The sequence below is a fragment of the Rhinoderma darwinii genome, chromosome 5, assembly GCF_050947455.1.
Source record: "Rhinoderma darwinii isolate aRhiDar2 chromosome 5, aRhiDar2.hap1, whole genome shotgun sequence".
NCBI lineage: Eukaryota > Metazoa > Chordata > Amphibia > Anura > Rhinodermatidae > Rhinoderma > Rhinoderma darwinii.
The window spans coordinates 229,870,013-229,897,164 of NC_134691.1; the positions used below are offsets into that span (position 1 = coordinate 229,870,013).

The window sequence follows — 27,152 nt, forward strand, 5'->3', positions numbered from 1 at the left end:
CAAAGTAATTGGTCGCCAGTTTTCTAACCGTCTCTTGTCTCCTTTTTTATGCAACAAAACTACCATACCCTTCTTCATCACATCACACATATTAATCCCAGAAAACAACACTCTCATAACTTCTATAACATCCTTCCCAATTATATCCCAATATTTCCCATAGAAATCAGCTGGTATTCCATCGATCCCTGGAGACTTATTTTTAGCCATACTTCCCACCACATCCTTTACTTCACCATCCATAATCTCACCAAGCAAAAACGCACATTCACTTTCAGGAACAAAATTACACACAATATCCAAAAACTCCTCATCATCGCCCAAATCACATTTCTTCACATCATACAGTTTTTTATAAAAATCAGACACCACATCAATCACATCCTTACCGAACACCTCCTTATCATCCTTATCCAATAATACATTCATTCCACTTTTTCCACCACACATTTTTTTAAAGAAAAATCTAGTGCACTTCTCGTGATTATCTCTAACCTCCACCTTAGACCTAAATATAATTTCTTTCCCTTTCTCTCGGAACCACTCCTTAATATCTTTTTTTGTTTTTTCCAAATCGTGTCTTACATCCATACCCAAATTTTTACATTGTTGAAGGAACGTCATCCGCATATTAAAGCGTGAATATTCTAATCTTTTCCTTCTCGCTCTTCTATACCCTATCTGTCTAAAAAACCCACCAATCTTTTTTTTCACCCATACCCACCATTCACACACATTAGAGAAAGAACTTTTCTTCCTAACCCAAAACCCATATTTTTTCCCAAACCTAGTTTTTTCCCTTTTATCACTCAGAAAACTAACATTCATCTTCCATACCCCTCTACCATAAAAGAAATTATTTATAACAAAAACCCCCAACAAACACTCGTGATCTGAAAACCACACTCTCTCCTGCGCATAATCTACACATTTCATTGCAGAGGTAGAAAAAAAGAAAAAGTCCAGACGAGAATCCGTTCTTCCGTCATCGGCATGATAGGTAAATGGACCTGGTTTCCTGGTGACAGCGTCCTGCAAAGCAAAGTCCTGCAAAATTTTATTCCACAAAACTCCGGTAGCGTCCACATTAGACTCTGTGGATCCAGCTCGGGCCTGCTTCTCCAGGATACAGTTAATGTCACCAACAATAATTACAGGAACTTTACCGTGTAGAAAAAATTTTAAAGTATCAAAAAGTGCCAACCTATCAGATTTCACAGCATGGCCATAGATATTGATAAGCCTAAACTGCCACCCCTTGTAGGATAGTAACACGCAGACACATCTTCCTTCCTGAATGATTTGAGTCTGTTTGATGACAAACTCATTATTTTTAAAGAGAATACCAATTCCATCGTTCCTATTTGTGGAAGAAAAGGACCAAATTGCTTCCCCAAACTTCCATTCTTCTTTACTAGGATTTTTTGACAAACCACATTCTTGTACACAAACAATGTCACTGCCCTTAGAGGCCAAAAAGTCCAGGACTGCAGCACGCTTGTGAGCAGAGGAGAACACCCGTACATTTTGAGAGACAATCTTTAATCTCAAAGACATGCGGGCATAGTATGGTTAGTGCAAAGGAAAGCCATGAGATAACCAGAACATATCACGTCCCAGGGAAATACATAGCTCTTTCCAGATTTGCCACATTGACTTCACTGAGGAAACCTTCCCCAGGAGAGCTGGGTACTTCTGAGGCCACCTCAGATGACTTAGGGCTAGAACTAGAGTCACTGTCCAGCAATGAGAAGGGATTTGCATGAGCAGAATCTTCCAATAAGCCTATCTTCAGTCTCTTCACCGCCTTTCCAGACTTCCCCCTTTTTGAGACCACTTTATGAAAAATTTCAGCACTAGTGGCACTAGGCATCCTGGCCTCCTTCTCGTCCTCCTCCGATATTGACCACTCCACTTTAGCTGAGTCTTCCATTTTTGACTCTGGGCTAGAAAAAGACAAAATTTGCATACTTGCACCATCATCAGGGGAAGCACACCCAATAGGTGGCGCTGTGTCTTCACCTTCCATAGGCATAACCCCAGGTGTTTCATCAACACTTTGCTCTGCAGGAGGGACCACACCCAACTCCATGCTGTTAGTATGTGAGGTTAGAACCTCTCCTAATCCAGCTTTCCCAGGGTCCTGAGAAGCAGGCACAGAAACACTGCCAGCTGGCTCTGAAATTGCATCAGAAGTGGCAGCAAGGGAACTTGTTGTTCTCACCTGTCTGCCCCATGTTCTTCTCTCTTGCCCTAAAAAGGGAAACACCTTTGGACATTTCCTACAAGTATGACCCGGCAAACCACAAATGTCACACCTGGATGGGGAAATACATGCACTAGCCTCATGTCCTGTTTCTTTGCAATTCCTGCATACTTTGCCTTTACATGCATCTTTGGTATGCCCGTAGGAAAAACATGATCTGCAAAAACATGGCATATCTTGGTAATAAAGATATCCCTTATTACCACCAATTGAAAAATTTGCAGGAGGATTCATCACTCCTCCAATACAGCTGGAGTCAGGTTTCAGCCTGACCCAGTACTTAATATCACCATTGAAAACTCCCCATAGGTTCTTCTGCTCCACACCTCCTCTAACATGGGTACAGTAGTGAGCTAAGAAGGCCCTGACCAGCCTTCTATCCAGAAATGGGTTATACATGTGGATGGTAATACATTTCTCCACTGCTGAAAAAAGAGGTTGCACTTCAATAGATTTTAAAGCCTCATGCATGTGTTTCTCCTTGAGCAACTGAAAAACATTTAGACAGTAGGCGGCCTCAAAAAAGGATACATCATATGTAGCAATATTGCTGAAAGCTTGGATACAGAATACCTCTACCAACTTAACTCCAGCCAGGTCCAGAAGGATGTTCTCAATGATATGTCCAGTATCAACTTCTTCTCTCCTCTGCTCATTCACCACAAAACGGATAGTGTTACGCACAGCTGCCATCTTGAAAAGGAATGCCCAACGGCACGGTGATCGCTCCCAAAAACGTCGGATAGGACTCCACGAAAAGGCCGAACCCCCCGGCCCAGACCAGGCAATGAACCTGATCTGAGCCAAAAGGCCGAGAAGCGATAACCCGAATGGGCCGGCCGTTGACCGAGCCTGCCTAATACTGCTGTTCACCCCTTGCAGCGATTGATTCAGCCTACTCCTAGGCAATTCCATGGGGCCCTGCAGGCTCACACACATTTACAGCTACTAAGCGGGAGGGAGGTGAATAAAGGCCGGAGAGGAAGCCAGACAGGATTTGCTTCTTTTGCTTGCACCACAATGCAGTGCTGAAAGAGGAGGAGGAATCTACATAAAAACGCCTTCCTGGCAACGCCCAAATGCCCTCCTGCCATGCAGATAAACACTGGCAGCGGCAGCAAGTGCATGCCCACAGCCACCCCTTGTTCCTTCACACCTTGTATCAGCTTTAATCCAATCCAGTCCGGTGCTGCCTGCTGAGCAGCACTGACCAACACTGCCTGGGCCCAGGCTTTTATCTCTGAGGCAGGCCCCATTATGATGTCAGAAAGCTGGCTCTGGAATCCTGAGGGCTCCACTATGACACGTGCAAAGTTCCGTCTGAACTTTATATAAGACGGTGCGGCTCAGTCAGTCACTCAGTGTTGCCTGAGAGGGCAACACTGCAACAGCCGGCCGCCAGGCTGTCTTTTTTTTGCACAGCTACTTGCCTCCAGGAGGCCACAAGAGGGAGACAAGGGACTGCAAAATGGAAAATAGGCATCCACCAACTTTACAGACAACTTCTCTTTGCTCCTACAACCTCCATCCTTGCACAGTTTGTTATTCTTCCAGGTAACATAGTAACAAATCCAAATTGCTGCTCTCTTTGTAGGCAAGCAAGGGTTTGTTGCAACTGCAATTCTTACTTCTTCTTGAAATGTAGGGACGACAGTACATTCCATCACATCCATCTAGTGTACACAGGTAGGTCCATTGTGGCGGGTAGGCGGCTGGCTGCTTTAATGGCTGTTTGCTGTTCCCCTACTCCACTCCACTCCACTATTTGACTGTGGTGCTGCATCAATCAGTGGCTGGCTCAGGTGCAGCTCTTTAACTTACCTAAAAGGGAGGGCGGAGAGAAGACAAGGAAGGTGAATGAGCTGTTCCAATGTGAAATGCCGGAAACACAGAAACACAGAAGACACACACACACACACACACACACACACACACACACACACACACACACACAACAAGAGGTGGCAATGTATTAATTAATTGCATTTAATAAATGAGCTCATTATCACACATGACTGTACAAATGCATTGTCCAACAGGTGTTGAAATAATGGGATTAAAAGGGGAGATCCCATCAGAAAGACAAAAACAATAGCAAACACAAATAGCACTTTTGGAATCTGATTTTAGTCAACACATAAGGGAAGGGTGCACCGGTCCTGGAAATACTGCAATACCAGGTCAATGCGTGGAGTGGACAGAGCAAGCTCTATTTCCATCTCCCTGTTCGAAAAATCCATTTAATATATGGTCCCCAGATAGGGGACGTATCAGATATTAAACTGATAAGAACAGATTTTTTTTTTTTTTTTTTTTTTTTTTTTTCTTTAATTTCTTCTTGAAAGCCCGAGCCGTGCTTTCTATCACCCAAGTGCATAAAAAGTGCAGAGGTGCCACACAAAAAGTGCACAAGGATGCGGTCTATCGCAGCCCTTCTCTTAAAAGAGAGAGGCCCCGCATAACCATTCCCTGACCCTCCAAACCATAGGCCTAGAGGATCAAGGATCGATGGTCCCCCCTCGCCGAAGCTTAGGGAGACCCAAACACACTCCTAGGCTTCTACCTGGGCTGCCACCCCAGTGTCCACCTAGGAGCCTGCATCCTAGTTGCACCTCCCCTCCGAAGAAGGGAGGCCGGGTTGCAGGGGAAAAAGGAACCAGAAGGCCACACATTTTCCCCCTAGACCTCAGGAGGGTCCCAAAAGGGCACCGCATCCCAAAATCCTTGTGACAAACGTGACAAACACACAGTGAAAAACAAAATTAAATAAGTGGATGTGCGCTGTGATACAGCCTGGACATCCGCCAGGTATATAAAAATTCCTCATCTCCCAGCCAGAAGGCCGGGAGAATAAAGGTGTGTGCTTAAAAGTGTGAAAGAAGAGTGCGTGCAAGTGTGCCTTCACTCAGTGGGATCCCACCCCCAGTGAGTTAGGGCACCCCAGGGTCACCAGCCCTGGGGCACATAGCAACTCGGGCTTTCAAACTACCCGACCTCCTGACCTCGATCCGGCGGTCGCCTGGTCACCTACAAATGGTACCTTTAAACCAAATGCGTACACCAGAGCGATGACCGTTGTGGTTCCCTGCCCTCACCTCGGCGTTCTGTCATCCCCCTACGATGGCCCACGTACCACCGGCAGGGATGATTACTAACCTCAGCTTGAGCAGGTACTACACTTGATCTTAGCCAAAAGGCCGAGAAGCGATAACCCGAATGGGCCGGCCGTTGACCGAGCCTGCCTAATACTGCTGTTCACCCCTTGCAGCGATTGATTCAGCCTACTCCTAGGCAATTCCATGGGGCCCTGCAGGCTCACACACATTTACAGCTACTAAGCGGGAGGGAGGTGAATAAAGGCCGGAGAGGAAGCCAGACAGGATTTGCTTCTTTTGCTTGCACCACAATGCAGTGCTGAAAGAGGAGGAGGAATCTACATAAAAACGCCTTCCTGGCAACGCCCAAATGCCCTCCTGCCATGCAGATAAACACTGGCAGCGGCAGCAAGTGCATGCCCACAGCCACCCCTTGTTCCTTCACACCTTGTATCAGCTTTAATCCAATCCAGTCCGGTGCTGCCTGCTGAGCAGCACTGACCAACACTGCCTGGGCCCAGGCTTTTATCTCTGAGGCAGGCCCCATTATGATGTCAGAAAGCTGGCTCTGGAATCCTGAGGGCTCCACTATGACACGTGCAAAGTTCCGTCTGAACTTTATATAAGACGGTGCGGCTCAGTCAGTCACTCAGTGTTGCCTGAGAGGGCAACACTGCAACAGCCGGCCGCCAGGCTGTCTTTTTTTTGCACAGCTACTTGCCTCCAGGAGGCCACAAGAGGGAGACAAGGGACTGCAAAATGGAAAATAGGCATCCACCAACTTTACAGACAACTTCTCTTTGCTCCTACAACCTCCATCCTTGCACAGTTTGTTATTCTTCCAGGTAACATAGTAACAAATCCAAATTGCTGCTCTCTTTGTAGGCAAGCAAGGGTTTGTTGCAACTGCAATTCTTACTTCTTCTTGAAATGTAGGGACGACAGTACATTCCATCACATCCATCTAGTGTACACAGGTAGGTCCATTGTGGCGGGTAGGCGGCTGGCTGCTTTAATGGCTGTTTGCTGTTCCCCTACTCCACTCCACTCCACTATTTGACTGTGGTGCTGCATCAATCAGTGGCTGGCTCAGGTGCAGCTCTTTAACTTACCTAAAAGGGAGGGCGGAGAGAAGACAAGGAAGGTGAATGAGCTGTTCCAATGTGAAATGCCGGAAACACAGAAACACAGAAGACACACACACACACACACACACACACACACACACACACACACACACACAACAAGAGGTGGCAATGTATTAATTAATTGCATTTAATAAATGAGCTCATTATCACACATGACTGTACAAATGCATTGTCCAACAGGTGTTGAAATAATGGGATTAAAAGGGGAGATCCCATCAGAAAGACAAAAACAATAGCAAACACAAATAGCACTTTTGGAATCTGATTTTAGTCAACACATAAGGGAAGGGTGCACCGGTCCTGGAAATACTGCAATACCAGGTCAATGCGTGGAGTGGACAGAGCAAGCTCTATTTCCATCTCCCTGTTCGAAAAATCCATTTAATATATGGTCCCCAGATAGGGGACGTATCAGATATTAAACTGATAAGAACAGATTTTTTTTTTTTTTTTTTTTTTTTTTTTTTTTTCACTCAGGTCTCAAGTCTAAAATCTTAAACCTCAAATCTTAAGACTTGGATCATCATAATGAAAAATGTATTGTTTTTTTTTTTTTTTTTGCAAAATTTTTATTATTTTTTTTTTTTTTTAATTTTCCTCTTTTAATATATTTATTGAACATACATATACATTACACAAATACATCCATACCTGTTGCCATTTAAATCATGGCACCAAGCCTTTTTTCATCGCAAAAATAACAAGCATTTCTAATTGTTCCTGCTTCAGGGTTTCACCATCCCATTCACTTTTAACCTCTTCCACCAACCAAGGTGGTATGCTAAATCTTTCCATAAAGCGGAAAAAATGTTTTGACAAATGCGATTCTATTCTTTCACGCAAATCCTCTATATCCGCCTTCTCCCGTAAAATCATAACCTCTCTCATTATCTTCTTTCTTTCTTCACTTTCTTCTTTAGATATTTTAGCTTTCTCAATTTTTCTTTTTTCAGCCATTTTTTCTTTCCCCATATCTATATCTTTAACACTTTCTCCTCCACTATTCTCCATTTTTTCCGTTACTGAAGCAACCTCTTCAACATTCGATTTACTTTTCTCCATACTCGTTCCACTCTCTTGTTGCACTCCTCTTCTATGTCTCTTTGGACATATCCTGAAGACATGCCCAGCCTCTCCACACATGTTACAAATCTTTTCCTCTTTGCAGTCTTGGTAGCTATGGCCTTCCTGCAAACATTTCGTACAGACAGTCTTTTGACATTCTGCTGTATTGTGCCCATATTTCTTACAGTTCCTGCAAAAAATGTCCATCCCAGAAAAGAACAAATCTCCAGTCGTGTTTCCAATTTTAAAGCGAGCTGGTGGGGTTACCATTTTTCCTGAAGTTCTGTCCAGTTTCATTGAACAAAAAAATCTCCATTTCCCGGTCCAAAAGCCAAATTCATTCAGAACTTTGCCTTTCTCCACAACTTTCTCGCAATACTTTCCTAGGAATATACTAATATCCTCCTCTTCAACATATGGCGAGTACATCTTGACGGTCACAAGTCGCTGCCACACAGGAAAGTGTGGTACCATCACCACACCTCCCAACTTAGGATCTTCACGTGACTTCAACATGATTCCCAAAAACTTCAAATACGTTTCTTCATTGATGAACGTGACGTCATAAACACCTCTCCGTGGGTAGTCCATTACAGCCAGTATGTCCTCCTTGCTCAGCCGAAACAGTCCCAGCAACAAATCTTCGCTCAGAAAACGCAGGTCTTTCTTGGTCCTTTCCAGTTCCGTCACCGTAAAACGAACAGCATTCCTGGTCTTCATATATTCCGGTATGGCCTCCATTCTGATGGTTTTCAGGATAAACCTTCAACACCGAGGTGTCAGGTGGGTGATCGCTCCTCGTTGCCCTGGACTAATCCTCCTCCCCAATAGCAGCAGAGGGGTGAAGTCTCTTGTAAAAGAGACGATCCCCCCAGGCCAAGGAAAAGGGTACCAGGGCACCTCCTGACCAAGAAACAAGGCAATACCCTAAAGTACTACACTTGATCTTAGCCAAAAGGCCGAGAAGCGATAACCCGAATGGGCCGGCCGTTGACCGAGCCTGCCTAATACTGCTGTTCACCCCTTGCAGCGATTGATTCAGCCTACTCCTAGGCAATTCCATGGGGCCCTGCAGGCTCACACACATTTACAGCTACTAAGCGGGAGGGAGGTGAATAAAGGCCGGAGAGGAAGCCAGACAGGATTTGCTTCTTTTGCTTGCACCACAATGCAGTGCTGAAAGAGGAGGAGGAATCTACATAAAAACGCCTTCCTGGCAACGCCCAAATGCCCTCCTGCCATGCAGATAAACACTGGCAGCGGCAGCAAGTGCATGCCCACAGCCACCCCTTGTTCCTTCACACCTTGTATCAGCTTTAATCCAATCCAGTCCGGTGCTGCCTGCTGAGCAGCACTGACCAACACTGCCTGGGCCCAGGCTTTTATCTCTGAGGCAGGCCCCATTATGATGTCAGAAAGCTGGCTCTGGAATCCTGAGGGCTCCACTATGACACGTGCAAAGTTCCGTCTGAACTTTATATAAGACGGTGCGGCTCAGTCAGTCACTCAGTGTTGCCTGAGAGGGCAACACTGCAACAGCCGGCCGCCAGGCTGTCTTTTTTTTGCACAGCTACTTGCCTCCAGGAGGCCACAAGAGGGAGACAAGGGACTGCAAAATGGAAAATAGGCATCCACCAACTTTACAGACAACTTCTCTTTGCTCCTACAACCTCCATCCTTGCACAGTTTGTTATTCTTCCAGGTAACATAGTAACAAATCCAAATTGCTGCTCTCTTTGTAGGCAAGCAAGGGTTTGTTGCAACTGCAATTCTTACTTCTTCTTGAAATGTAGGGACGACAGTACATTCCATCACATCCATCTAGTGTACACAGGTAGGTCCATTGTGGCGGGTAGGCGGCTGGCTGCTTTAATGGCTGTTTGCTGTTCCCCTACTCCACTCCACTCCACTATTTGACTGTGGTGCTGCATCAATCAGTGGCTGGCTCAGGTGCAGCTCTTTAACTTACCTAAAAGGGAGGGCGGAGAGAAGACAAGGAAGGTGAATGAGCTGTTCCAATGTGAAATGCCGGAAACACAGAAACACAGAAGACACACACACACACACACACACACACACACACACACACACACACACAACAAGAGGTGGCAATGTATTAATTAATTGCATTTAATAAATGAGCTCATTATCACACATGACTGTACAAATGCATTGTCCAACAGGTGTTGAAATAATGGGATTAAAAGGGGAGATCCCATCAGAAAGACAAAAACAATAGCAAACACAAATAGCACTTTTGGAATCTGATTTTAGTCAACACATAAGGGAAGGGTGCACCGGTCCTGGAAATACTGCAATACCAGGTCAATGCGTGGAGTGGACAGAGCAAGCTCTATTTCCATCTCCCTGTTCGAAAAATCCATTTAATATATGGTCCCCAGATAGGGGACGTATCAGATATTAAACTGATAAGAACAGATTGAAAAATGCTTTATTGACAATCAATCGTCATCATACAAACATTACTGCGACGCAGCGCAAGCCATGAAGCAGCAAATAATAAATAATAACAGTCGTCAAACATAACATGACAGTATAATACACAGTACAGGCTAGCCTATGCTATACATTACACCACATGCTACACTAACATTCTTGCATTCACTAAAGCCAAACAACAAAGCATTACAGACAAGTGATGGGATAGGGGAGTGGGTAGGAGGGGATAGGGAAGGGGGAAATCACAGGCCCGAAGCTTTATTGAAAGACAACACACAAGAAGGGAGAGTGGGGGGAAGGGGAGTATCAGTCCTCTTCCTCATCGACGTCCGGGCTGTCCCAGGTGGAATAGTCTCTGAGCAGGCTGTGGATCAGCCTGCGGCAGTCCTGGACGGACACACTCTCTCTCCGCAAAATCAGACGGTTCCTGGCGAACCATATAGCGTCCTTAAAGCAGTTCATAAGGCGCCAGGCTTCCTGGATTGCTCCATCCGTGGTATTCCCAGGAAATAGTCCATAAAGTACCGAGCGGTACGACAGTCTGTTCCTGGGTACTGAGTCCTTGAGTTCATGTTCCAAGGCTTTCAACAGACCCTGTGCAAAGGGGCACTGCCAGAAAATGTGCAAAGATGTTTCCTCCGTGAAGGGGCACCTGGGGCAGTACCGGGTCTTGCACAGGTTGCGGGCATGCATGAATGACCTAAGAGGCAGTCCTCCCTGGATGGCCATCCATGAAATGTCCTTGTGCCCGTTGGTCAACCTGCCAGATGACACGTTAGTCCAAACAGTCTCCAACGTGTCGGCATGAAGCCCTGGAACAGACTCCAGTGAGTCCTTTGCTCTGATGTGCTTGTGGATCGTCTTAGGTTTCCACAAGTCGGGCTTAAGACCCTCCAGTTGATGCTCCCTCACGAACCGGACGACATCTCCGTAGAACCAGGGAGCGTGCCAGTTGTAAGGGAAGGAGCTGTCCCACTTGTCCCAGCCAAAACCTCGCCAGAGGGGAAGGAGGAAGTAGCGGGACATGGCCTTGCCCGCAGAGCCGTTTGCTGTCCTCAGAGTCCTACGAACACAGTCACATACAAAAGCGATCCGCAGCAGAGTGGGAATGTCGGGTATACCCTTCCCACCTTTGCGGGGCTCCTTGTACATAACAGTCCGCTTTACTCTGTCCATTTTCGAGCCCCAGATGAAGCGAAACACAGTCCTGGTAATGGCCCTCGAGACGGTGGCAAGAGGGGGCCATGCCTGTGCAGTGTATTGTAGCACAGGCAAGACTTCGTTACGCAGGACCATTGCTTTGCCCTCAATAGTGAGTTGTCTGAGGCTCCACAGTCCGATCCTTTGGTTGACTTTGGCCAAGCGTTCTTCCCACGACTTTAGGGCTGCACCTTCCTTACCGAACCAGACTCCCAGAATTTTGATGAAGTCCGGCTTGATAGTAAACGGGAAGGAGGCAGGAGAAGGCAGGTACCACTTTCCGAAGAGCATGGCTTCCGACTTCCCGCAGTTGACTTTTGCCCCTGAAGCGCGTCCGAACTCCTCACAGGTCTGGACGAGTGCAGTCACCGAACTCTGGTCAGCGCAGAAGACGGTCACGTCGTCCATGTACAGCGAGCATTTGACCTCGAAGTGTCCTGGACCTGGTGCGGTGATCCCTCTGATCTCTCCATTCTGCCGGATAGCCTCTGCGAAGAGCTCTATAACACAAACAAAAAGGAGAGGTGAAAGAGGACAGCCTTGTCTAACCCCCGACGATACAGGAAAGGGGTCAGTCTTCCAGCCGTTCACCAGCACCGAGCTGTAAATGTCGCAATACATCAGGTTAACATACAAACAGAACAACCTGCCAAGCCGCAGCCTACGCAGAGCCTTACCCATGAATTCGTGAGAGACCCGGTCAAAAGCCTTCTCCTGATCCAGACTGACCAGGGCCGCGTGTGTACGGCGGCTTTGCATGTAATGCACCGTGTCCCTCACCAGGGCAAGACTGTCGGCCACCCTACGGCCAGGAATGCCGCAGGTTTGGTCCGATCCGATGATCTGTCCGATGACAACCTTCAGTCTGTTGGTCAATACTTTGGCGAGGATCTTGTAGTCCACGTTCAGGAGAGAGATGGGACGCCAGTTTTTCAGGTCACATCTCTCCCCCTTCCGCTTATACAAGATCGTGATCATGCCTTCTCTCAAGGACGGTGGCATTCTACCCTCCACCACCATCTCCTCATAGAGCTCCAGCAGGTCCGGACAGATCAAGTCCCCCAGCGCTACATAGAGCTCTGCTGGGAGACCATCACTGCCCGGGGTCCTGCCGGGTCTGAAGGATTTAGCGGCAGAGAGCAGTTCCTCCACCGTCAGGGGTACGTCCATAGCCTCCGTACCTGCAGGATCAAGATGATTAGTGATACCTGACAGGAATTTATCGGCGGCTTCGGGGTCAGTGGTTTTCCGGGAGTAGAGGCTTCGGTAGTAGTCTGTGACGACTCCCATCACCTCCTTCTTCCCAGAATGCATGTTTCCGGTCTCATCTCGGAGTTCCTTCAGGGGCGTGTGGCCGGCATGGAGTTTCCTGAAAAAGAACGAGTTACATTTCTCACCCTTCTCCAGGTTCTCCACCTTGGACCGAAAGATAATTCGCTTGGATTCCTCCTCAAAGTGCCTTTTCAGGCCCTTTTTGGCTTCCTCCAGCTCCTTCCTGACGTCCCAGCCGCATTGAAGGAGGTCTTGCAGGGATCGCAGCTGACGCTGCATCTCTCTGAAGTCTCTCTTCCTCTCACCCGCCTGTTGACGACTTTTTGCCTGAAAGAAACAACGAAATTCAACTTTAACATATTCCCACCAGTCACAGGTTTTGTCAAAGAAAACTTTATCATTCCTCCAAACAATATAGGCGTCTCTAAGTTCCGCCAGTACCTCCTCTCTTTCCAGCAGGGCACAATTCAGCTTCCAGGAGCCAGGGCCGGGAGGAAAACCGTGGCCGATGGCACCCTGGAAGAGAATGGCCCTGTGGTCAGAGAAGAAGCAGGGGATCATGGAGTGCCCATGCTGCTTGACTGCCCGGGAGGTGAACACAAAGTCAATCCGAGAACGAAGTGAGCCATCGGGTCGGCTCCATGAATAGTTCACAGAGCCGATCCCCATGGAGCCCACAACGTCCTGCAAGGATGCTTCGGTTACCATCTCGATAAGCAGTTTGGAACTGACATCCAGCTTGATTGAAGTGCCGGAACTTCGTCCATCCTCTTCGATGGGGCAGTTGAAGTCCCCGGCCATCACCACTGCCCTAGTGGTGGCGAGCTGGGTCCGCAGGGTCTGGAATAGTTCCAGGCGCTCAGCCTTCATAGGGGGAGCGTACACGTTGATGAGCCTAATCGGCTCTCCCGCCCAGGAACCGTCTACGACCAACAAGCGGCCGCAGACGAGCTCCTGGACAGAGTCAACAGTAAATACGCTTCCCCTAATCAGGATGGCAACCCCTGCAGACTTACAGTCGCCCCCACCAGACCAGTAGGACGGGCCATGGGTCCACTGCCTGGCCAGGTGATGATATGACCTGGAAGAGGGGAGAGTACATTCCTGCAGCATAAATATATCACTCGACTGCTTGGAAAGAAAAGTTAGCACCATCTGACATCTAGTCCTATCTCTAACACTCCTCACATTGAGGCTAAAGATGTTAAGTTTAGCAGCCATGGGGGAGAATAAAGAAGGTTAGTGCAAACGATACACCTTAGTTACCAGTCCGGTCGGGCGGATCCTCCTCGCTTGGTGGGTCCGAAAGATCCAGCAGGCCCTCTGACAAAAATTGTTCCAGGATTGTAGCCACCTGGATGTCTGTTGTGAAGTCGATGACCTCAGGTTCAGACACGAGTTCCTCCACCATCTGCTCCATTTCCTCCTGCTGCGCAAGGGAATCTTCGCAGATTTCCACGACTTGTCGCTTTGAGGACTCAGCCGCTGGGCTGTCCCTCACCTTTCTCTTCCTCTGGATGGCACCTGAGGAGACAAGAGGGGGAAAATCCTCCAGGGAGAGGACTCCAGCAGCTGGAGAGGAAGATGTTAGTGCTGCTGGAGCTGGGGAGAAGGGAGGCTGGGTTGGGAGAGGTGCAGGTGACAGGACCACTGAGATGGGTGGGTAGGAGAAGGTGAGAGCCTCAGTGGGGGTGACAGGGGTTGGGGACGGGGGGGTGGGGAGGGCCGGGCGAGGGAGGGTGGGAAGGGTAGGGCGAGGGAGGGCAGGGAGAGGGGGGGGAGGGACTGTCGTCTTCTTACCATCCTTCTTTTTCCCGGTCTTCTGTGCCGCTGGAGCTCTGGCTGGGGCGGGGTTCCCTCTGGCTGGAGCTTTCGCTGCTACAGTTGCCCAGGATCGATCCCTCTTCGGGCAGTCCTTGTAAGAGTGGGCTGCTTGTCCGCAGAGGTTGCACATTGTCCGTTTCGGGCAGTCTTTGGTCTCGTGTCCTGTTACCCGGCAGTTCTTGCAGGCGTCCTCCTTGCAGTCCTTCATCGAATGACCCTTCTTGCTGCATCTCCTGCAGATCTGCGGCATGTCCGGGTAGTAGATGAGGCCGTAGGAGTTGCCCAGCGAGAATGACTGGGGCAGGTGCTGGAGGCCGTCTTCCGCGCTTGAATCCTTGTTGAGTCGGACGATTACCGACCACTTGCCAGTCCAGAAGCCGAGTCCGTTCAGGATGTGGGTGGGTTCCCTCACCACTGTGCAGAACCGCTTCAGGAGCGTGGTGATGTCTTTGCCGGGGGTGTGTGGGTTCCGCATTGAGACCGTCACCCGCCTTTCCTCTCTTTGGACAGGGCAGTTGCCCACAAAGCGAGAGAAAGGGGATTCAGGCCTCGCCGCTTTCACCATCTCCCAGTACCTTCTGCAGATGTTGATCGAAGCGAAGGTCACGAAGAACATCCCGGTCATGAAGGCCTGGATGCTGATGGTCTCCGGCTTAGCGAAGCCCTGGTCCAGGAGCATCTTCTGGCAGAACACTTCTTCCGTCATGTCCGGCACTCTCCCGTCCACCTCCTTCAGCTTCAGGGCCACCGTCTGCTTCATCCAGGGCTCCAGGGTTGGAGCAGCCTGGTTCGGCTTCCTGGTGGCCTGTCCGCTTGAGGAGGCTTCAGGAGGAGATGTCCTGGCCTGGGCCGGTTCACCTGGTCCATCAGCCTTCTCCTTCTGGGTGGCAGGGTTGCTGGTTGAGGCCATGGCTTCTTCCAGCTGTTCCTGTCGCTTGGGGAGGATCTTCGATAGCTCTTTCCCGAAGGGGGCGGAGCTATGCAAATCTTCTCCTTGCTGGCCGAGGTTCTTCCACGAAATTTCTTCCGCAGCGGTTCCTCGTCGAGCTTCTTCTTCTGCGGCCGAGCTTCTTCGAAGATCCCCTTCAGCAGCGGCTCTTCTCCGAAGTTCTCCTTCTTCTTCCCGGCAGCGATCTCCCGGAGCTTCTTCCTCGATGGCGGCTTCTCCCTTCTGGATCGTCGTCTTCGCTGGTTCTTCTCCGCAGTTCGTCGCCGGCTTCGTCTGGAACGCTCTTGGATCGCTAAGCTAGTGTTTATAGCCCCCAGTGGTTCTCCGAGCTATCTATCCTTACAAGGACTGATAAGAACAGATACTACACTTGATCTTAGCCAAAAGGCCGAGAAGCGATCTAGTGTACACAGGTAGGTCCATTGTGGCGGGTAGGCGGCTGGCTGCTTTAATGGCTGTTTGCTGTTCCCCTACTCCACTCCACTCCACTATTTGACTGTGGTGCTGCATCAATCAGTGGCTGGCTCAGGTGCAGCTCTTTAACTTACCTAAAAGGGAGGGCGGAGAGAAGACAAGGAAGGTGAATGAGCTGTTCCAATGTGAAATGCCGGAAACACAGAAACACAGAAGACACACACACACACACACACACACACACACACACACACACACACACAACAAGAGGTGGCAATGTATTAATTAATTGCATTTAATAAATGAGCTCATTATCACACATGACTGTACAAATGCATTGTCCAACAGGTGTTGAAATAATGGGATTAAAAGGGGAGATCCCATCAGAAAGACAAAAACAATAGCAAACACAAATAGCACTTTTGGAATCTGATTTTAGTCAACACATAAGGGAAGGGTGCACCGGTCCTGGAAATACTGCAATACCAGGTCAATGCGTGGAGTGGACAGAGCAAGCTCTATTTCCATCTCCCTGTTCGAAAAATCCATTTAATATATGGTCCCCAGATAGGGGACGTATCAGATATTAAACTGATAAGAACAGATTTTTTTTTTTTTTTTTTTATTGAAAGCCCGAGCCGTGCTTTCTATCACCCAAGTGCATAAAAAGTGCAGAGGTGCCACACAAAAAGTGCACAAGGATGCGGTCTATCGCAGCCCTTCTCTTAAAAGAGAGAGGCCCCGCATAACCATTCCCTGACCCTCCAAACCATAGGCCTAGAGGATCAAGGATCGATGGTCCCCCCTCGCCGAAGCTTAGGGAGACCCAAACACACTCCTAGGCTTCTACCTGGGCTGCCACCCCAGTGTCCACCTAGGAGCCTGCATCCTAGTTGCACCTCCCCTCCGAAGAAGGGAGGCCGGGTTGCAGGGGAAAAAGGAACCAGAAGGCCACACATTTTCCCCCTAGACCTCAGGAGGGTCCCAAAAGGGCACCGCATCCCAAAATCCTTGTGACAAACGTGACAAACACACAGTGAAAAACAAAATTAAATAAGTGGATGTGCGCTGTGATACAGCCTGGACATCCGCCAGGTATATAAAAATTCCTCATCTCCCAGCCAGAAGGCCGGGAGAATAAAGGTGTGTGCTTAAAAGTGTGAAAGAAGAGTGCGTGCAAGTGTGCCTTCACTCAGTGGGATCCCACCCCCAGTGAGTTAGGGCACCCCAGGGTCACCAGCCCTGGGGCACATAGCAACTCGGGCTTTCAAACTACCCGACCTCCTGACCTCGATCCGGCGGTCGCCTGGTCACCTACAAATGGTACCTTTAAACCAAATGCGTACACCAGAGCGATGACCGTTGTGGTTCCCTGCCCTCACCTCGGCGTTCTGTCATCCCCCTACGATGGCCCACGTACCACCGGCAGGGATGATTACTAACCTCAGCTTGAGCAGGTACTACACTTGATCTTAGCCAAAAGGCCGAGAAGCGATAACCCGAATGGGCCGGCCGTTGACCGAGCCTGCCTAATACTGCTGTTCACCCCTTGCAGCGATTGATTCAGCCTACTCCTAGGCAATTCCATGGGGCCCTGCAGGCTCACACACATTTACAGCTACTAAGCGGGAGGTGAATAAAGGCCGGAGAGGAAGCCAGACAGGATTTGCTTCTTTTGCTTGCACCACAATGCAGTGCTGAAAGAGGAGGAGGAATCTACATAAAAACGCCTTCCTGGCAACGCCCAAATGCCCTCCTGCCATGCAGATAAACACTGGCAGCGGCAGCAAGTGCATGCCCACAGCCACCCCTTGTTCCTTCACACCTTGTATCAGCTTTAATCCAATCCAGTCCGGTGCTGCCTGCTGAGCAGCACTGACCAACACTGCCTGGGCCCAGGCTTTTATCTCTGAGGCAGGCCCCATTATGATGTCAGAAAGCTGGCTCTGGAATCCTGAGGGCTCCACTATGACACGTGCAAAGTTCCGTCTGAACTTTATATAAGACGGTGCGGCTCAGTCAGTCACTCAGTGTTGCCTGAGAGGGCAACACTGCAACAGCCGGCCGCCAGGCTGTCTTTTTTTTGCACAGCTACTTGCCTCCAGGAGGCCACAAGAGGGAGACAAGGGACTGCAAAATGGAAAATAGGCATCCACCAACTTTACAGACAACTTCTCTTTGCTCCTACAACCTCCATCCTTGCACAGTTTGTTATTCTTCCAGGTAACATAGTAACAAATCCAAATTGCTGCTCTCTTTGTAGGCAAGCAAGGGTTTGTTGCAACTGCAATTCTTACTTCTTCTTGAAATGTAGGGACGACAGTACATTCCATCACATCCATCTAGTGTACACAGGTAGGTCCATTGTGGCGGGTAGGCGGCTGGCTGCTTTAATGGCTGTTTGCTGTTCCCCTACTCCACTCCACTCCACTATTTGACTGTGGTGCTGCATCAATCAGTGGCTGGCTCAGGTGCAGCTCTTTAACTTACCTAAAAGGGAGGGCGGAGAGAAGACAAGGAAGGTGAATGAGCTGTTCCAATGTGAAATGCCGGAAACACAGAAACACAGAAGACACACACACACACACACACACACACACACACACACACACACAACAAGAGGTGGCAATGTATTAATTAATTGCATTTAATAAATGAGCTCATTATCACACATGACTGTACAAATGCATTGTCCAACAGGTGTTGAAATAATGGGATTAAAAGGGGAGATCCCATCAGAAAGACAAAAACAATAGCAAACACAAATAGCACTTTTGGAATCTGATTTTAGTCAACACATAAGGGAAGGGTGCACCGGTCCTGGAAATACTGCAATACCAGGTCAATGCGTGGAGTGGACAGAGCAAGCTCTATTTCCATCTCCCTGTTCGAAAAATCCATTTAATATATGGTCCCCAGATAGGGGACGTATCAGATATTAAACTGATAAGAACAGATTTTTTTTTTTTTTTTTTAAGTTGGCTACCCCTTTTCAGGGGTGTCAATGATTTATTTCATGATAAAAAATACAGTTTACAATAAAACCAACTTTTGTACAAATGAATAACAATAAAATCAATATTTCATTGCATTACATTACATAAAAGGGACATGGTGGCAAATCTTTATATGTTGGAGTTCCATTCTTTCACAAACCATTTATTAAGAAGGGTGGCATTTCTTTTTTTGTCTAATAAATAATAAATGTACATTTCGCTAAAACAAAGACCTAAAACATCATCAGTAGATAAAACATCGTGCTTAAAAATCAGGATGTTCCTGGCCTTCCATAGAGCTTCTTTGGCGCAATTCATCGTCTTCCACGCTATTATCTTTTGGCTCGCGGTTGGGCATCCAAATAGTCCATATAAAATATCTTCATAATTCAAGTCTTTCAGGTCTGCCATCTTTACCAAAAGAGGGAATATTTTTTTCCAAAATTTCTTCGCAAAATCACACGTCCAAAAAATGTGTCGAATCGTTTCCTCGGCCTGGCAGCCTTCCCTCGGGCAGACGGCAGACCTCGCGAGCCTCCTTCTGTATTGGAATGCCCGGCATGGAAGACATTGATGAATGCAGCTCCAGGCCAGGTCCATCTGTGTATTAAAAAGATAAAACACATTAATAATTTTGAAGATAAAAGCACTTCGTTCCTCATTAAAATTCTCAATCCTGCTGACCGTCTCACTTTCTCTTAGGTCTTTAATTAATTTTTTACTATTTTTCAGCTCATTTACATTTTTTCCCTTCAGGTTGAATAAGGTCACTATCTTTTCTAAAATCACATAGTTTATTGAGAGTTTAAAAGCGTAAGGTGAGGATAAAACAATGTTGAACCACCCAAACCTTCGCATTAAAAACCCTGTATTAAAACGTAAAAAATAGGACCAATAATGTTCTTTAAAAAGGGAATTAAAACAGAAACTGAAGAACTTGATTAAAAGAAACCTGTTAAAATTCGGAAAATCTTTGCCACCCTTCGGTTTGGATTTCATCACAATCTCTCTTTTAAGTTTCTCCATTCTGGAACTCCAAAAGAAGGTAAAACATGCTTTAGTAATTTTTTGCAATAAAACCGTGGGGGGAGGGAAAACCATACTGAGATATAAAAGCAGGGGTAAAATGACCATTTTAATAATTAAAACTTTTCCCTCCATGGTAAGTTTTCTCATGTTCCACATACATATTTTTTGATTTACCTTCTGCGCCACCATGTCCCAACTGATAAAACCATTATCGCACTCACTGAAGGAGACACCTAAAATCGTAATATTATCTGACACAGGGACGGGTATGTCTCTAAAAGCCATGCTTCCTATATTTAAAATATTACTTTTGTCGAAGTTCACCTTAAAACCGGAAGCACAGCAATAAAACTCAATTTGTCTGAGGGTTCTCTGAAGCGACAGGGTGTCCCTGCAAAAAACCGCTACATCGTCCATGTACCCCACTGCTTTAGCCTCTACGCCGCCACCCCCGGGCAGGGGGACTCCACGTATTAACTTATCGCGGCGAATTGTACACAGTAGAGGCTCTAATGCGCAAATAAAAAGCAGTGGGGACAAGGGACACCCCTGCTTCACCCCTGAGTCTAAAATCACGTCCTGTGTCTTAAAACCATTCACTAAAATTTTGCTTGTGCAATCTTTATAAAAGGCTTTAAGTGATAATAAAAATCCTTCAGGTATACCCATACGCTCTAAAACCTTAAAAAGATAAAAATGAGAGACACGGTCGAACGCCTTCTCGAAGTCTATAGATAAAATGGCTAATTTACCTCTTCTAGACCTCGTGTCCTCAATCACATCTTTTACCAGGTTAAGATTATCCCAGATGCTGCGGCCTGGCACCCCACACACCTGGTTAGAGTGTACAATGTGGGGTATTATGGCTTTTAATCTATTTGCGCACACTTTTGCCATTATTTTATAGTCGCTATTCAGAAGGGTTATTGGTCTCCAGTTCTTCAAAACTGCGATGTCACCTTTCTTATGTAGCAGGGAGACCTCACCCTTCCGCCAGGACTTAGGCAGCATCTTGGAATTAAAAACTTCATAAAAAAGGCTAAAAAGATCCTCTTTTAAAATGTCATAAAATTTGACATAAAACTCACTGGGTATACCGTCCGGTCCGGGAACTTTTCCGGCTTTAAAACTCTTTACCGTTTCTAAAACCTCCTGCTCCGTCAGCTCCTGTAATAAAAAATTCTGGGAGACAGGGTCTAAAACAGTAGTAATCTCCTTCAGTGAGTCACGCATAAAATTATGATCCACAGTTTTAACACTAAAAAGGTCAGCATAAAACTCATGAACTTTACTTAAAATACCCTGTACATCTGACACACCTTCAATATTTTTAATAATAGCCTTTTTATTGTTAATTTTTTTAAAAAAGTACCTGGAGCAGGTCTCATTCTCCTCCACATGCTGAATTTTGGAACGAAAAATGATTTCTTTGCCTTTCTGCTCCAGGCACTGAGCTATTTCTTTTTTTAAATTAGTGATGTCAGTTTTAACGTCAATTTCATTATCTCTCATCTTGTACAGGGTCTGCAGACGGGTGCTGAGAATTTTAAAAAAAGCATGTTTTTCTCTGGCTTTCGCCACGCTCTTTTTAATAAAAAATTCCTTTATTCTTTTTTTCATTTTCTCCCACCATGCACTGATGGGAGTACGCATGTCTCTCCCCCGCCTGCATTTTTGGTAAAATTCAATAAAATCAGTAAAAACCTGTGGATCATCTAAAAGGGAAACATTTAACTTCCAGGACTTCTTACACACCGGTTTATTAAAATCACGCTTTACATAAAATGATAAAAGCTTGTGATCTGAGAAAACATTAGTTAAAACTTCACAATTAAAAGGCAGTACATTCTCATTACAAAAAATAAAATCTATCCTGGAGCTACAGGTGGCGTTGCTCCAGGTAACGCCGGCTTCCTCTGGGCTGCTCCTATTACATTCTTTGTACAAATCTGTTAATTTAAAATCATTTACAATATCTTTGAGCAGTCCAGAGGTCTTATCGTAATTCCTACTTGTAGTACTGGTAAGCCGGCGTTCCCCCCTCAGGATACAGTTAAAATCACCTGCGAGGATAAAAGGCTCAGTTGTATTAATAAAAAGAGGTAACATTTCTAGCATCTCTGCTCTCTCATTTTTGTCAGGTGAGCCGTAAAAATTTAAAAACTGCCATTTTACGCCGTCAATAAAAGCTTTAACCAATAAAATACGTCCTGGAAGAATCTCTTGAATAAAATCAATAAAAACGTTTCCCTTAAAAAGAATGGCGACCCCTGCTGATCTGGACTCGTTAGATCCAGACCAGACTGATGGACCATACTTCCAATCCTCTTTGTATTTATGGTACTTCATTGCATGGGGAATGCCGCACTCCTGCAGGAAAAAAACAGAGGCTGCCAGGCCAGATAAAAAACTGAAGAGAGCAACCCTTCTGACTTTGGACTTGGCGCCCCTCACGTTGAGGGAGATCCCCTTTATTTCAGACATCGTGGAGTTTTAATTGTGTTAGTCTTGATTTTAAAAAATAAATAATCGTGTTACTTAAAATCAGACTTGGCCTCCACCAGCAATACCAGAAATCTCGCTTGAACTCATCTCCCCGCCCTCGTCTGACTCTAGCGAGAAAGGGGATGATTCAGGAGAGGAACTACCTTCCGTGAGCGTCGAGCCAACAGCCCTCATCTCGTATACAGGGAGTCCAGATTCACACAGCCTTACCTGGGTCTCTAACGGCTGACCATATAGGTCTGTATCGGGTGGGTCCCCCAAGGGCCCCGCCGCTCCCCCCTGAGGCCGTGCAGGCCGTGCAGGCCGTTCTAGAGGGGGAGGTTGCGCACATGGCGGGGTGTCGGTTGGCTCGGGGGGAACAGTGCCCACCCTCCTCACCAGTAACGACGAGGGGGCGGTCCTAGGAGGAGCCTCACTTTGCTTTACGGACGTATCCATTTGCTCCTCCCCTGTCACCCCCCTACCGGCACGCTCCTGTTTACCCTTTTTACGGGGACCCACTTTCAGCCAACCTTCCTCTTCAGACTCCGTATCTAGAGACCCAGGATTGGGAGCAGGCCCGGCATCCACTGAGCAACCAGCACTCTGGGATGCCTCAGTTATCTCACTGGCCTGCCCCTTCTCAGCCTTACGTTTGGCTTGGCGTTTTTCCTTCGCACTGGACTCCCTTCTCTCCTCTGAGGCTGTTGGCTGTGAGGTACCTGCTTTGGCTCCAACAGACCGTACCCTTGAAGCCCAGGTACCCCGCTGCTCCTTTGCAGCACTGGCTTGTTCCTCTCCCTGAGGGCGGGGCTGGTCCGCTGGTGGAGCACGTGGGGGCGCCCCGGGTTGCTCTTCTTCTCCGCTTCGGTACCTATGAGGACAAGAAAAATACAAGTGACCAGTTTTTTGACAAAAGTTGCATTTTTTTTCTTCTGTGCACTCCCTTATATTGTGCTCTTTGCTTCCACAGTTTCTGCAGGTGACATCGCAGTTAAAACTGGTATGTCCATAGGTACCACAAGCCCTGCAGAAGTTTGGCATCCCTGAGAAGTAGAGGTCGCCATTCACATTTCCAATTTTAAAACGAGCCGGTGGTAATCTCGTTTCTTGGGTGGAGGGGTCCTTAATCAGCGTAACTAAAAACTTCCATTTGGCGGTCCACACTCCACACTCGTTCATCACTTTCCCCAGGAGTTTGACATTTTTGAAGTAGGCAGCTAGAAATGCTGCCACTTCCATATCTCTCACATATGGGGAATACATTTTAATCACCACGAGTTTGGTTATTTCAAATTCATGCTCTACTACCTTGACTCCCGCTGCTACGAGTTCACCTTGTTTCCTCTCAGCTCGGTCCATAGCATCACGGAGTATTCCTTCTCCCATGAAGGTGACATCGTAGATTCCTCGCTTCGGGTAGTCCTGGATAGCCAAGAGCTCGTTCTTGTGGACCGCCAGCAGATCTTCCAAAATGGCGTGGACTAAAAATTTAATACCACGGGGACCGCCTCCACCCTCTGCCACGATAAATCGTGCAGAATTCTTAAGCCGGGCGTACACCGGCACCGCATCGGGTTCGCCTGCCATTAGCGTGGCCAGGTCGAACCGCACAGCTTTCGCTGCGCCCCTTGTCTTACGGAGACCAAGGGGCTGGGGGGGATCGCAACTCGTTGCTCAGGACTAAGCCTCTCTCCCAAATAGCAGCACGGGGGTGAAGTCCAGGCGAACCTGGACGATCCCCCGAGGCCGAGAGAGAGGGTACCTGAGCACCTTCTGACCAAAAACCTCCTGTATAAATACACTTGGTCTTAGCCAAAAGGCCGAGAAGCGATAACCCGAATGGGCCGGCCGTTGACCGAGCCTGCCTAATACTGCTGTTCACCCCTTGCAGCGATTGATTCAGCCTACTCCTAGGCAATTCCATGGGGCCCTGCAGGCTCACACACATTTACAGCTACTAAGCGGGAGGGAGGTGAATAAAGGCCGGAGAGGAAGCCAGACAGGATTTGCTTCTTTTGCTTGCACCACAATGCAGTGCTGAAAGAGGAGGAGGAATCTACATAAAAACGCCTTCCTGGCAACGCCCAAATGCCCTCCTGCCATGCAGATAAACACTGGCAGCGGCAGCAAGTGCATGCCCACAGCCACCCCTTGTTCCTTCACACCTTGTATCAGCTTTAATCCAATCCAGTCCGGTGCTGCCTGCTGAGCAGCACTGACCAACACTGCCTGGGCCCAGGCTTTTATCTCTGAGGCAGGCCCCATTATGATGTCAGAAAGCTGGCTCTGGAATCCTGAGGGCTCCACTATGACACGTGCAAAGTTCCGTCTGAACTTTATATAAGACGGTGCGGCTCAGTCAGTCACTCAGTGTTGCCTGAGAGGGCAACACTGCAACAGCCGGCCGCCAGGCTGTCTTTTTTTTGCACAGCTACTTGCCTCCAGGAGGCCACAAGAGGGAGACAAGGGACTGCAAAATGGAAAATAGGCATCCACCAACTTTACAGACAACTTCTCTTTGCTCCTACAACCTCCATCCTTGCACAGTTTGTTATTCTTCCAGGTAACATAGTAACAAATCCAAATTGCTGCTCTCTTTGTAGGCAAGCAAGGGTTTGTTGCAACTGCAATTCTTACTTCTTCTTGAAATGTAGGGACGACAGTACATTCCATCACATCCATCTAGTGTACACAGGTAGGTCCATTGTGGCGGGTAGGCGGCTGGCTGCTTTAATGGCTGTTTGCTGTTCCCCTACTCCACTCCACTCCACTATTTGACTGTGGTGCTGCATCAATCAGTGGCTGGCTCAGGTGCAGCTCTTTAACTTACCTAAAAGGGAGGGCGGAGAGAAGACAAGGAAGGTGAATGAGCTGTTCCAATGTGAAATGCCGGAAACACAGAAACACAGAAGACACACACACACACACACACACACACACACACACACACACACACACACACAACAAGAGGTGGCAATGTATTAATTAATTGCATTTAATAAATGAGCTCATTATCACACATGACTGTACAAATGCATTGTCCAACAGGTGTTGAAATAATGGGATTAAAAGGGGAGATCCCATCAGAAAGACAAAAACAATAGCAAACACAAATAGCACTTTTGGAATCTGATTTTAGTCAACACATAAGGGAAGGGTGCACCGGTCCTGGAAATACTGCAATACCAGGTCAATGCGTGGAGTGGACAGAGCAAGCTCTATTTCCATCTCCCTGTTCGAAAAATCCATTTAATATATGGTCCCCAGATAGGGGACGTATCAGATATTAAACTGATAAGAACAGATACTACACTTGATCTTAGCCAAAAGGCCGAGAAGCGATAACCCGAATGGGCCGGCCGTTGACCGAGCCTGCCTAATACTGCTGTTCACCCCTTGCAGCGATTGATTCAGCCTACTCCTAGGCAATTCCATGGGGCCCTGCAGGCTCACACACATTTACAGCTACTAAGCGGGAGGGAGGTGAATAAAGGCCGGAGAGGAAGCCAGACAGGATTTGCTTCTTTTGCTTGCACCACAATGCAGTGCTGAAAGAGGAGGAGGAATCTACATAAAAACGCCTTCCTGGCAACGCCCAAATGCCCTCCTGCCATGCAGATAAACACTGGCAGCGGCAGCAAGTGCATGCCCACAGCCACCCCTTGTTCCTTCACACCTTGTATCAGCTTTAATCCAATCCAGTCCGGTGCTGCCTGCTGAGCAGCACTGACCAACACTGCCTGGGCCCAGGCTTTTATCTCTGAGGCAGGCCCCATTATGATGTCAGAAAGCTGGCTCTGGAATCCTGAGGGCTCCACTATGACACGTGCAAAGTTCCGTCTGAACTTTATATAAGACGGTGCGGCTCAGTCAGTCACTCAGTGTTGCCTGAGAGGGCAACACTGCAACAGCCGGCCGCCAGGCTGTCTTTTTTTTGCACAGCTACTTGCCTCCAGGAGGCCACAAGAGGGAGACAAGGGACTGCAAAATGGAAAATAGGCATCCACCAACTTTACAGACAACTTCTCTTTGCTCCTACAACCTCCATCCTTGCACAGTTTGTTATTCTTCCAGGTAACATAGTAACAAATCCAAATTGCTGCTCTCTTTGTAGGCAAGCAAGGGTTTGTTGCAACTGCAATTCTTACTTCTTCTTGAAATGTAGGGACGACAGTACATTCCATCACATCCATCTAGTGTACACAGGTAGGTCCATTGTGGCGGGTAGGCGGCTGGCTGCTTTAATGGCTGTTTGCTGTTCCCCTACTCCACTCCACTCCACTATTTGACTGTGGTGCTGCATCAATCAGTGGCTGGCTCAGGTGCAGCTCTTTAACTTACCTAAAAGGGAGGGCGGAGAGAAGACAAGGAAGGTGAATGAGCTGTTCCAATGTGAAATGCCGGAAACACAGAAACACAGAAGACACACACACACACACACACACACACACACACACACACACACACACAACAAGAGGTGGCAATGTATTAATTAATTGCATTTAATAAATGAGCTCATTATCACACATGACTGTACAAATGCATTGTCCAACAGGTGTTGAAATAATGGGATTAAAAGGGGAGATCCCATCAGAAAGACAAAAACAATAGCAAACACAAATAGCACTTTTGGAATCTGATTTTAGTCAACACATAAGGGAAGGGTGCACCGGTCCTGGAAATACTGCAATACCAGGTCAATGCGTGGAGTGGACAGAGCAAGCTCTATTTCCATCTCCCTGTTCGAAAAATCCATTTAATATATGGTCCCCAGATAGGGGACGTATCAGATATTAAACTGATAAGAACAGATTTTTGATTGAAAAATGCTTTATTGACAATCAATCGTCATCATACAAACATTACTGCGACGCAGCGCAAGCCATGAAGCAGCAAATAATAAATAATAACAGTCGTCAAACATAACATGACAGTATAATACACAGT

General features: G+C 47.4%; 2 non-coding genes and 9 pseudogenes across 2 annotated transcripts; all 11 read right to left on the reverse strand.

The window, feature by feature from the left end:
- Nucleotides 1-4,409: 4,409 nt before the first annotated feature.
- LOC142654347 (U2 spliceosomal RNA) lies at nt 4,410-4,617 on the reverse strand (annotated as a pseudogene).
- A 788-nt stretch (nt 4,618-5,405) lies between these two features.
- Nucleotides 5,406-5,475, reverse strand: LOC142654719 (U2 spliceosomal RNA; annotated as a pseudogene).
- A 1,318-nt stretch (nt 5,476-6,793) lies between these two features.
- LOC142654284 (U2 spliceosomal RNA) lies at nt 6,794-7,006 on the reverse strand (annotated as a pseudogene).
- A 1,397-nt stretch (nt 7,007-8,403) lies between these two features.
- LOC142654577 (U2 spliceosomal RNA) lies at nt 8,404-8,545 on the reverse strand (annotated as a pseudogene).
- A 1,316-nt stretch (nt 8,546-9,861) lies between these two features.
- Nucleotides 9,862-10,041, reverse strand: LOC142654034 (U2 spliceosomal RNA; annotated as a pseudogene).
- Nucleotides 10,042-15,577: 5,536 nt separating this feature from the next.
- On the reverse strand, nt 15,578-15,679 carry LOC142654528 (U2 spliceosomal RNA; annotated as a pseudogene).
- Nucleotides 15,680-16,145: 466 nt separating this feature from the next.
- On the reverse strand, nt 16,146-16,331 carry LOC142654271 (U2 spliceosomal RNA). Its single transcript, XR_012848967.1, has one exon. It is a non-coding gene; the product is annotated as a U2 spliceosomal RNA (small nuclear RNA).
- Nucleotides 16,332-17,119: 788 nt separating this feature from the next.
- Nucleotides 17,120-17,189, reverse strand: LOC142654720 (U2 spliceosomal RNA; annotated as a pseudogene).
- Nucleotides 17,190-18,497: 1,308 nt separating this feature from the next.
- On the reverse strand, nt 18,498-18,675 carry LOC142654217 (U2 spliceosomal RNA; annotated as a pseudogene).
- Nucleotides 18,676-25,357: 6,682 nt separating this feature from the next.
- LOC142653552 (U2 spliceosomal RNA) lies at nt 25,358-25,548 on the reverse strand. The gene has a single exon (XR_012848480.1). It is a non-coding gene; the product is annotated as a U2 spliceosomal RNA (small nuclear RNA).
- Nucleotides 25,549-26,864: 1,316 nt separating this feature from the next.
- On the reverse strand, nt 26,865-27,038 carry LOC142653809 (U2 spliceosomal RNA; annotated as a pseudogene).
- Between the last annotated feature and the right edge of the window lie 114 nt (nt 27,039-27,152).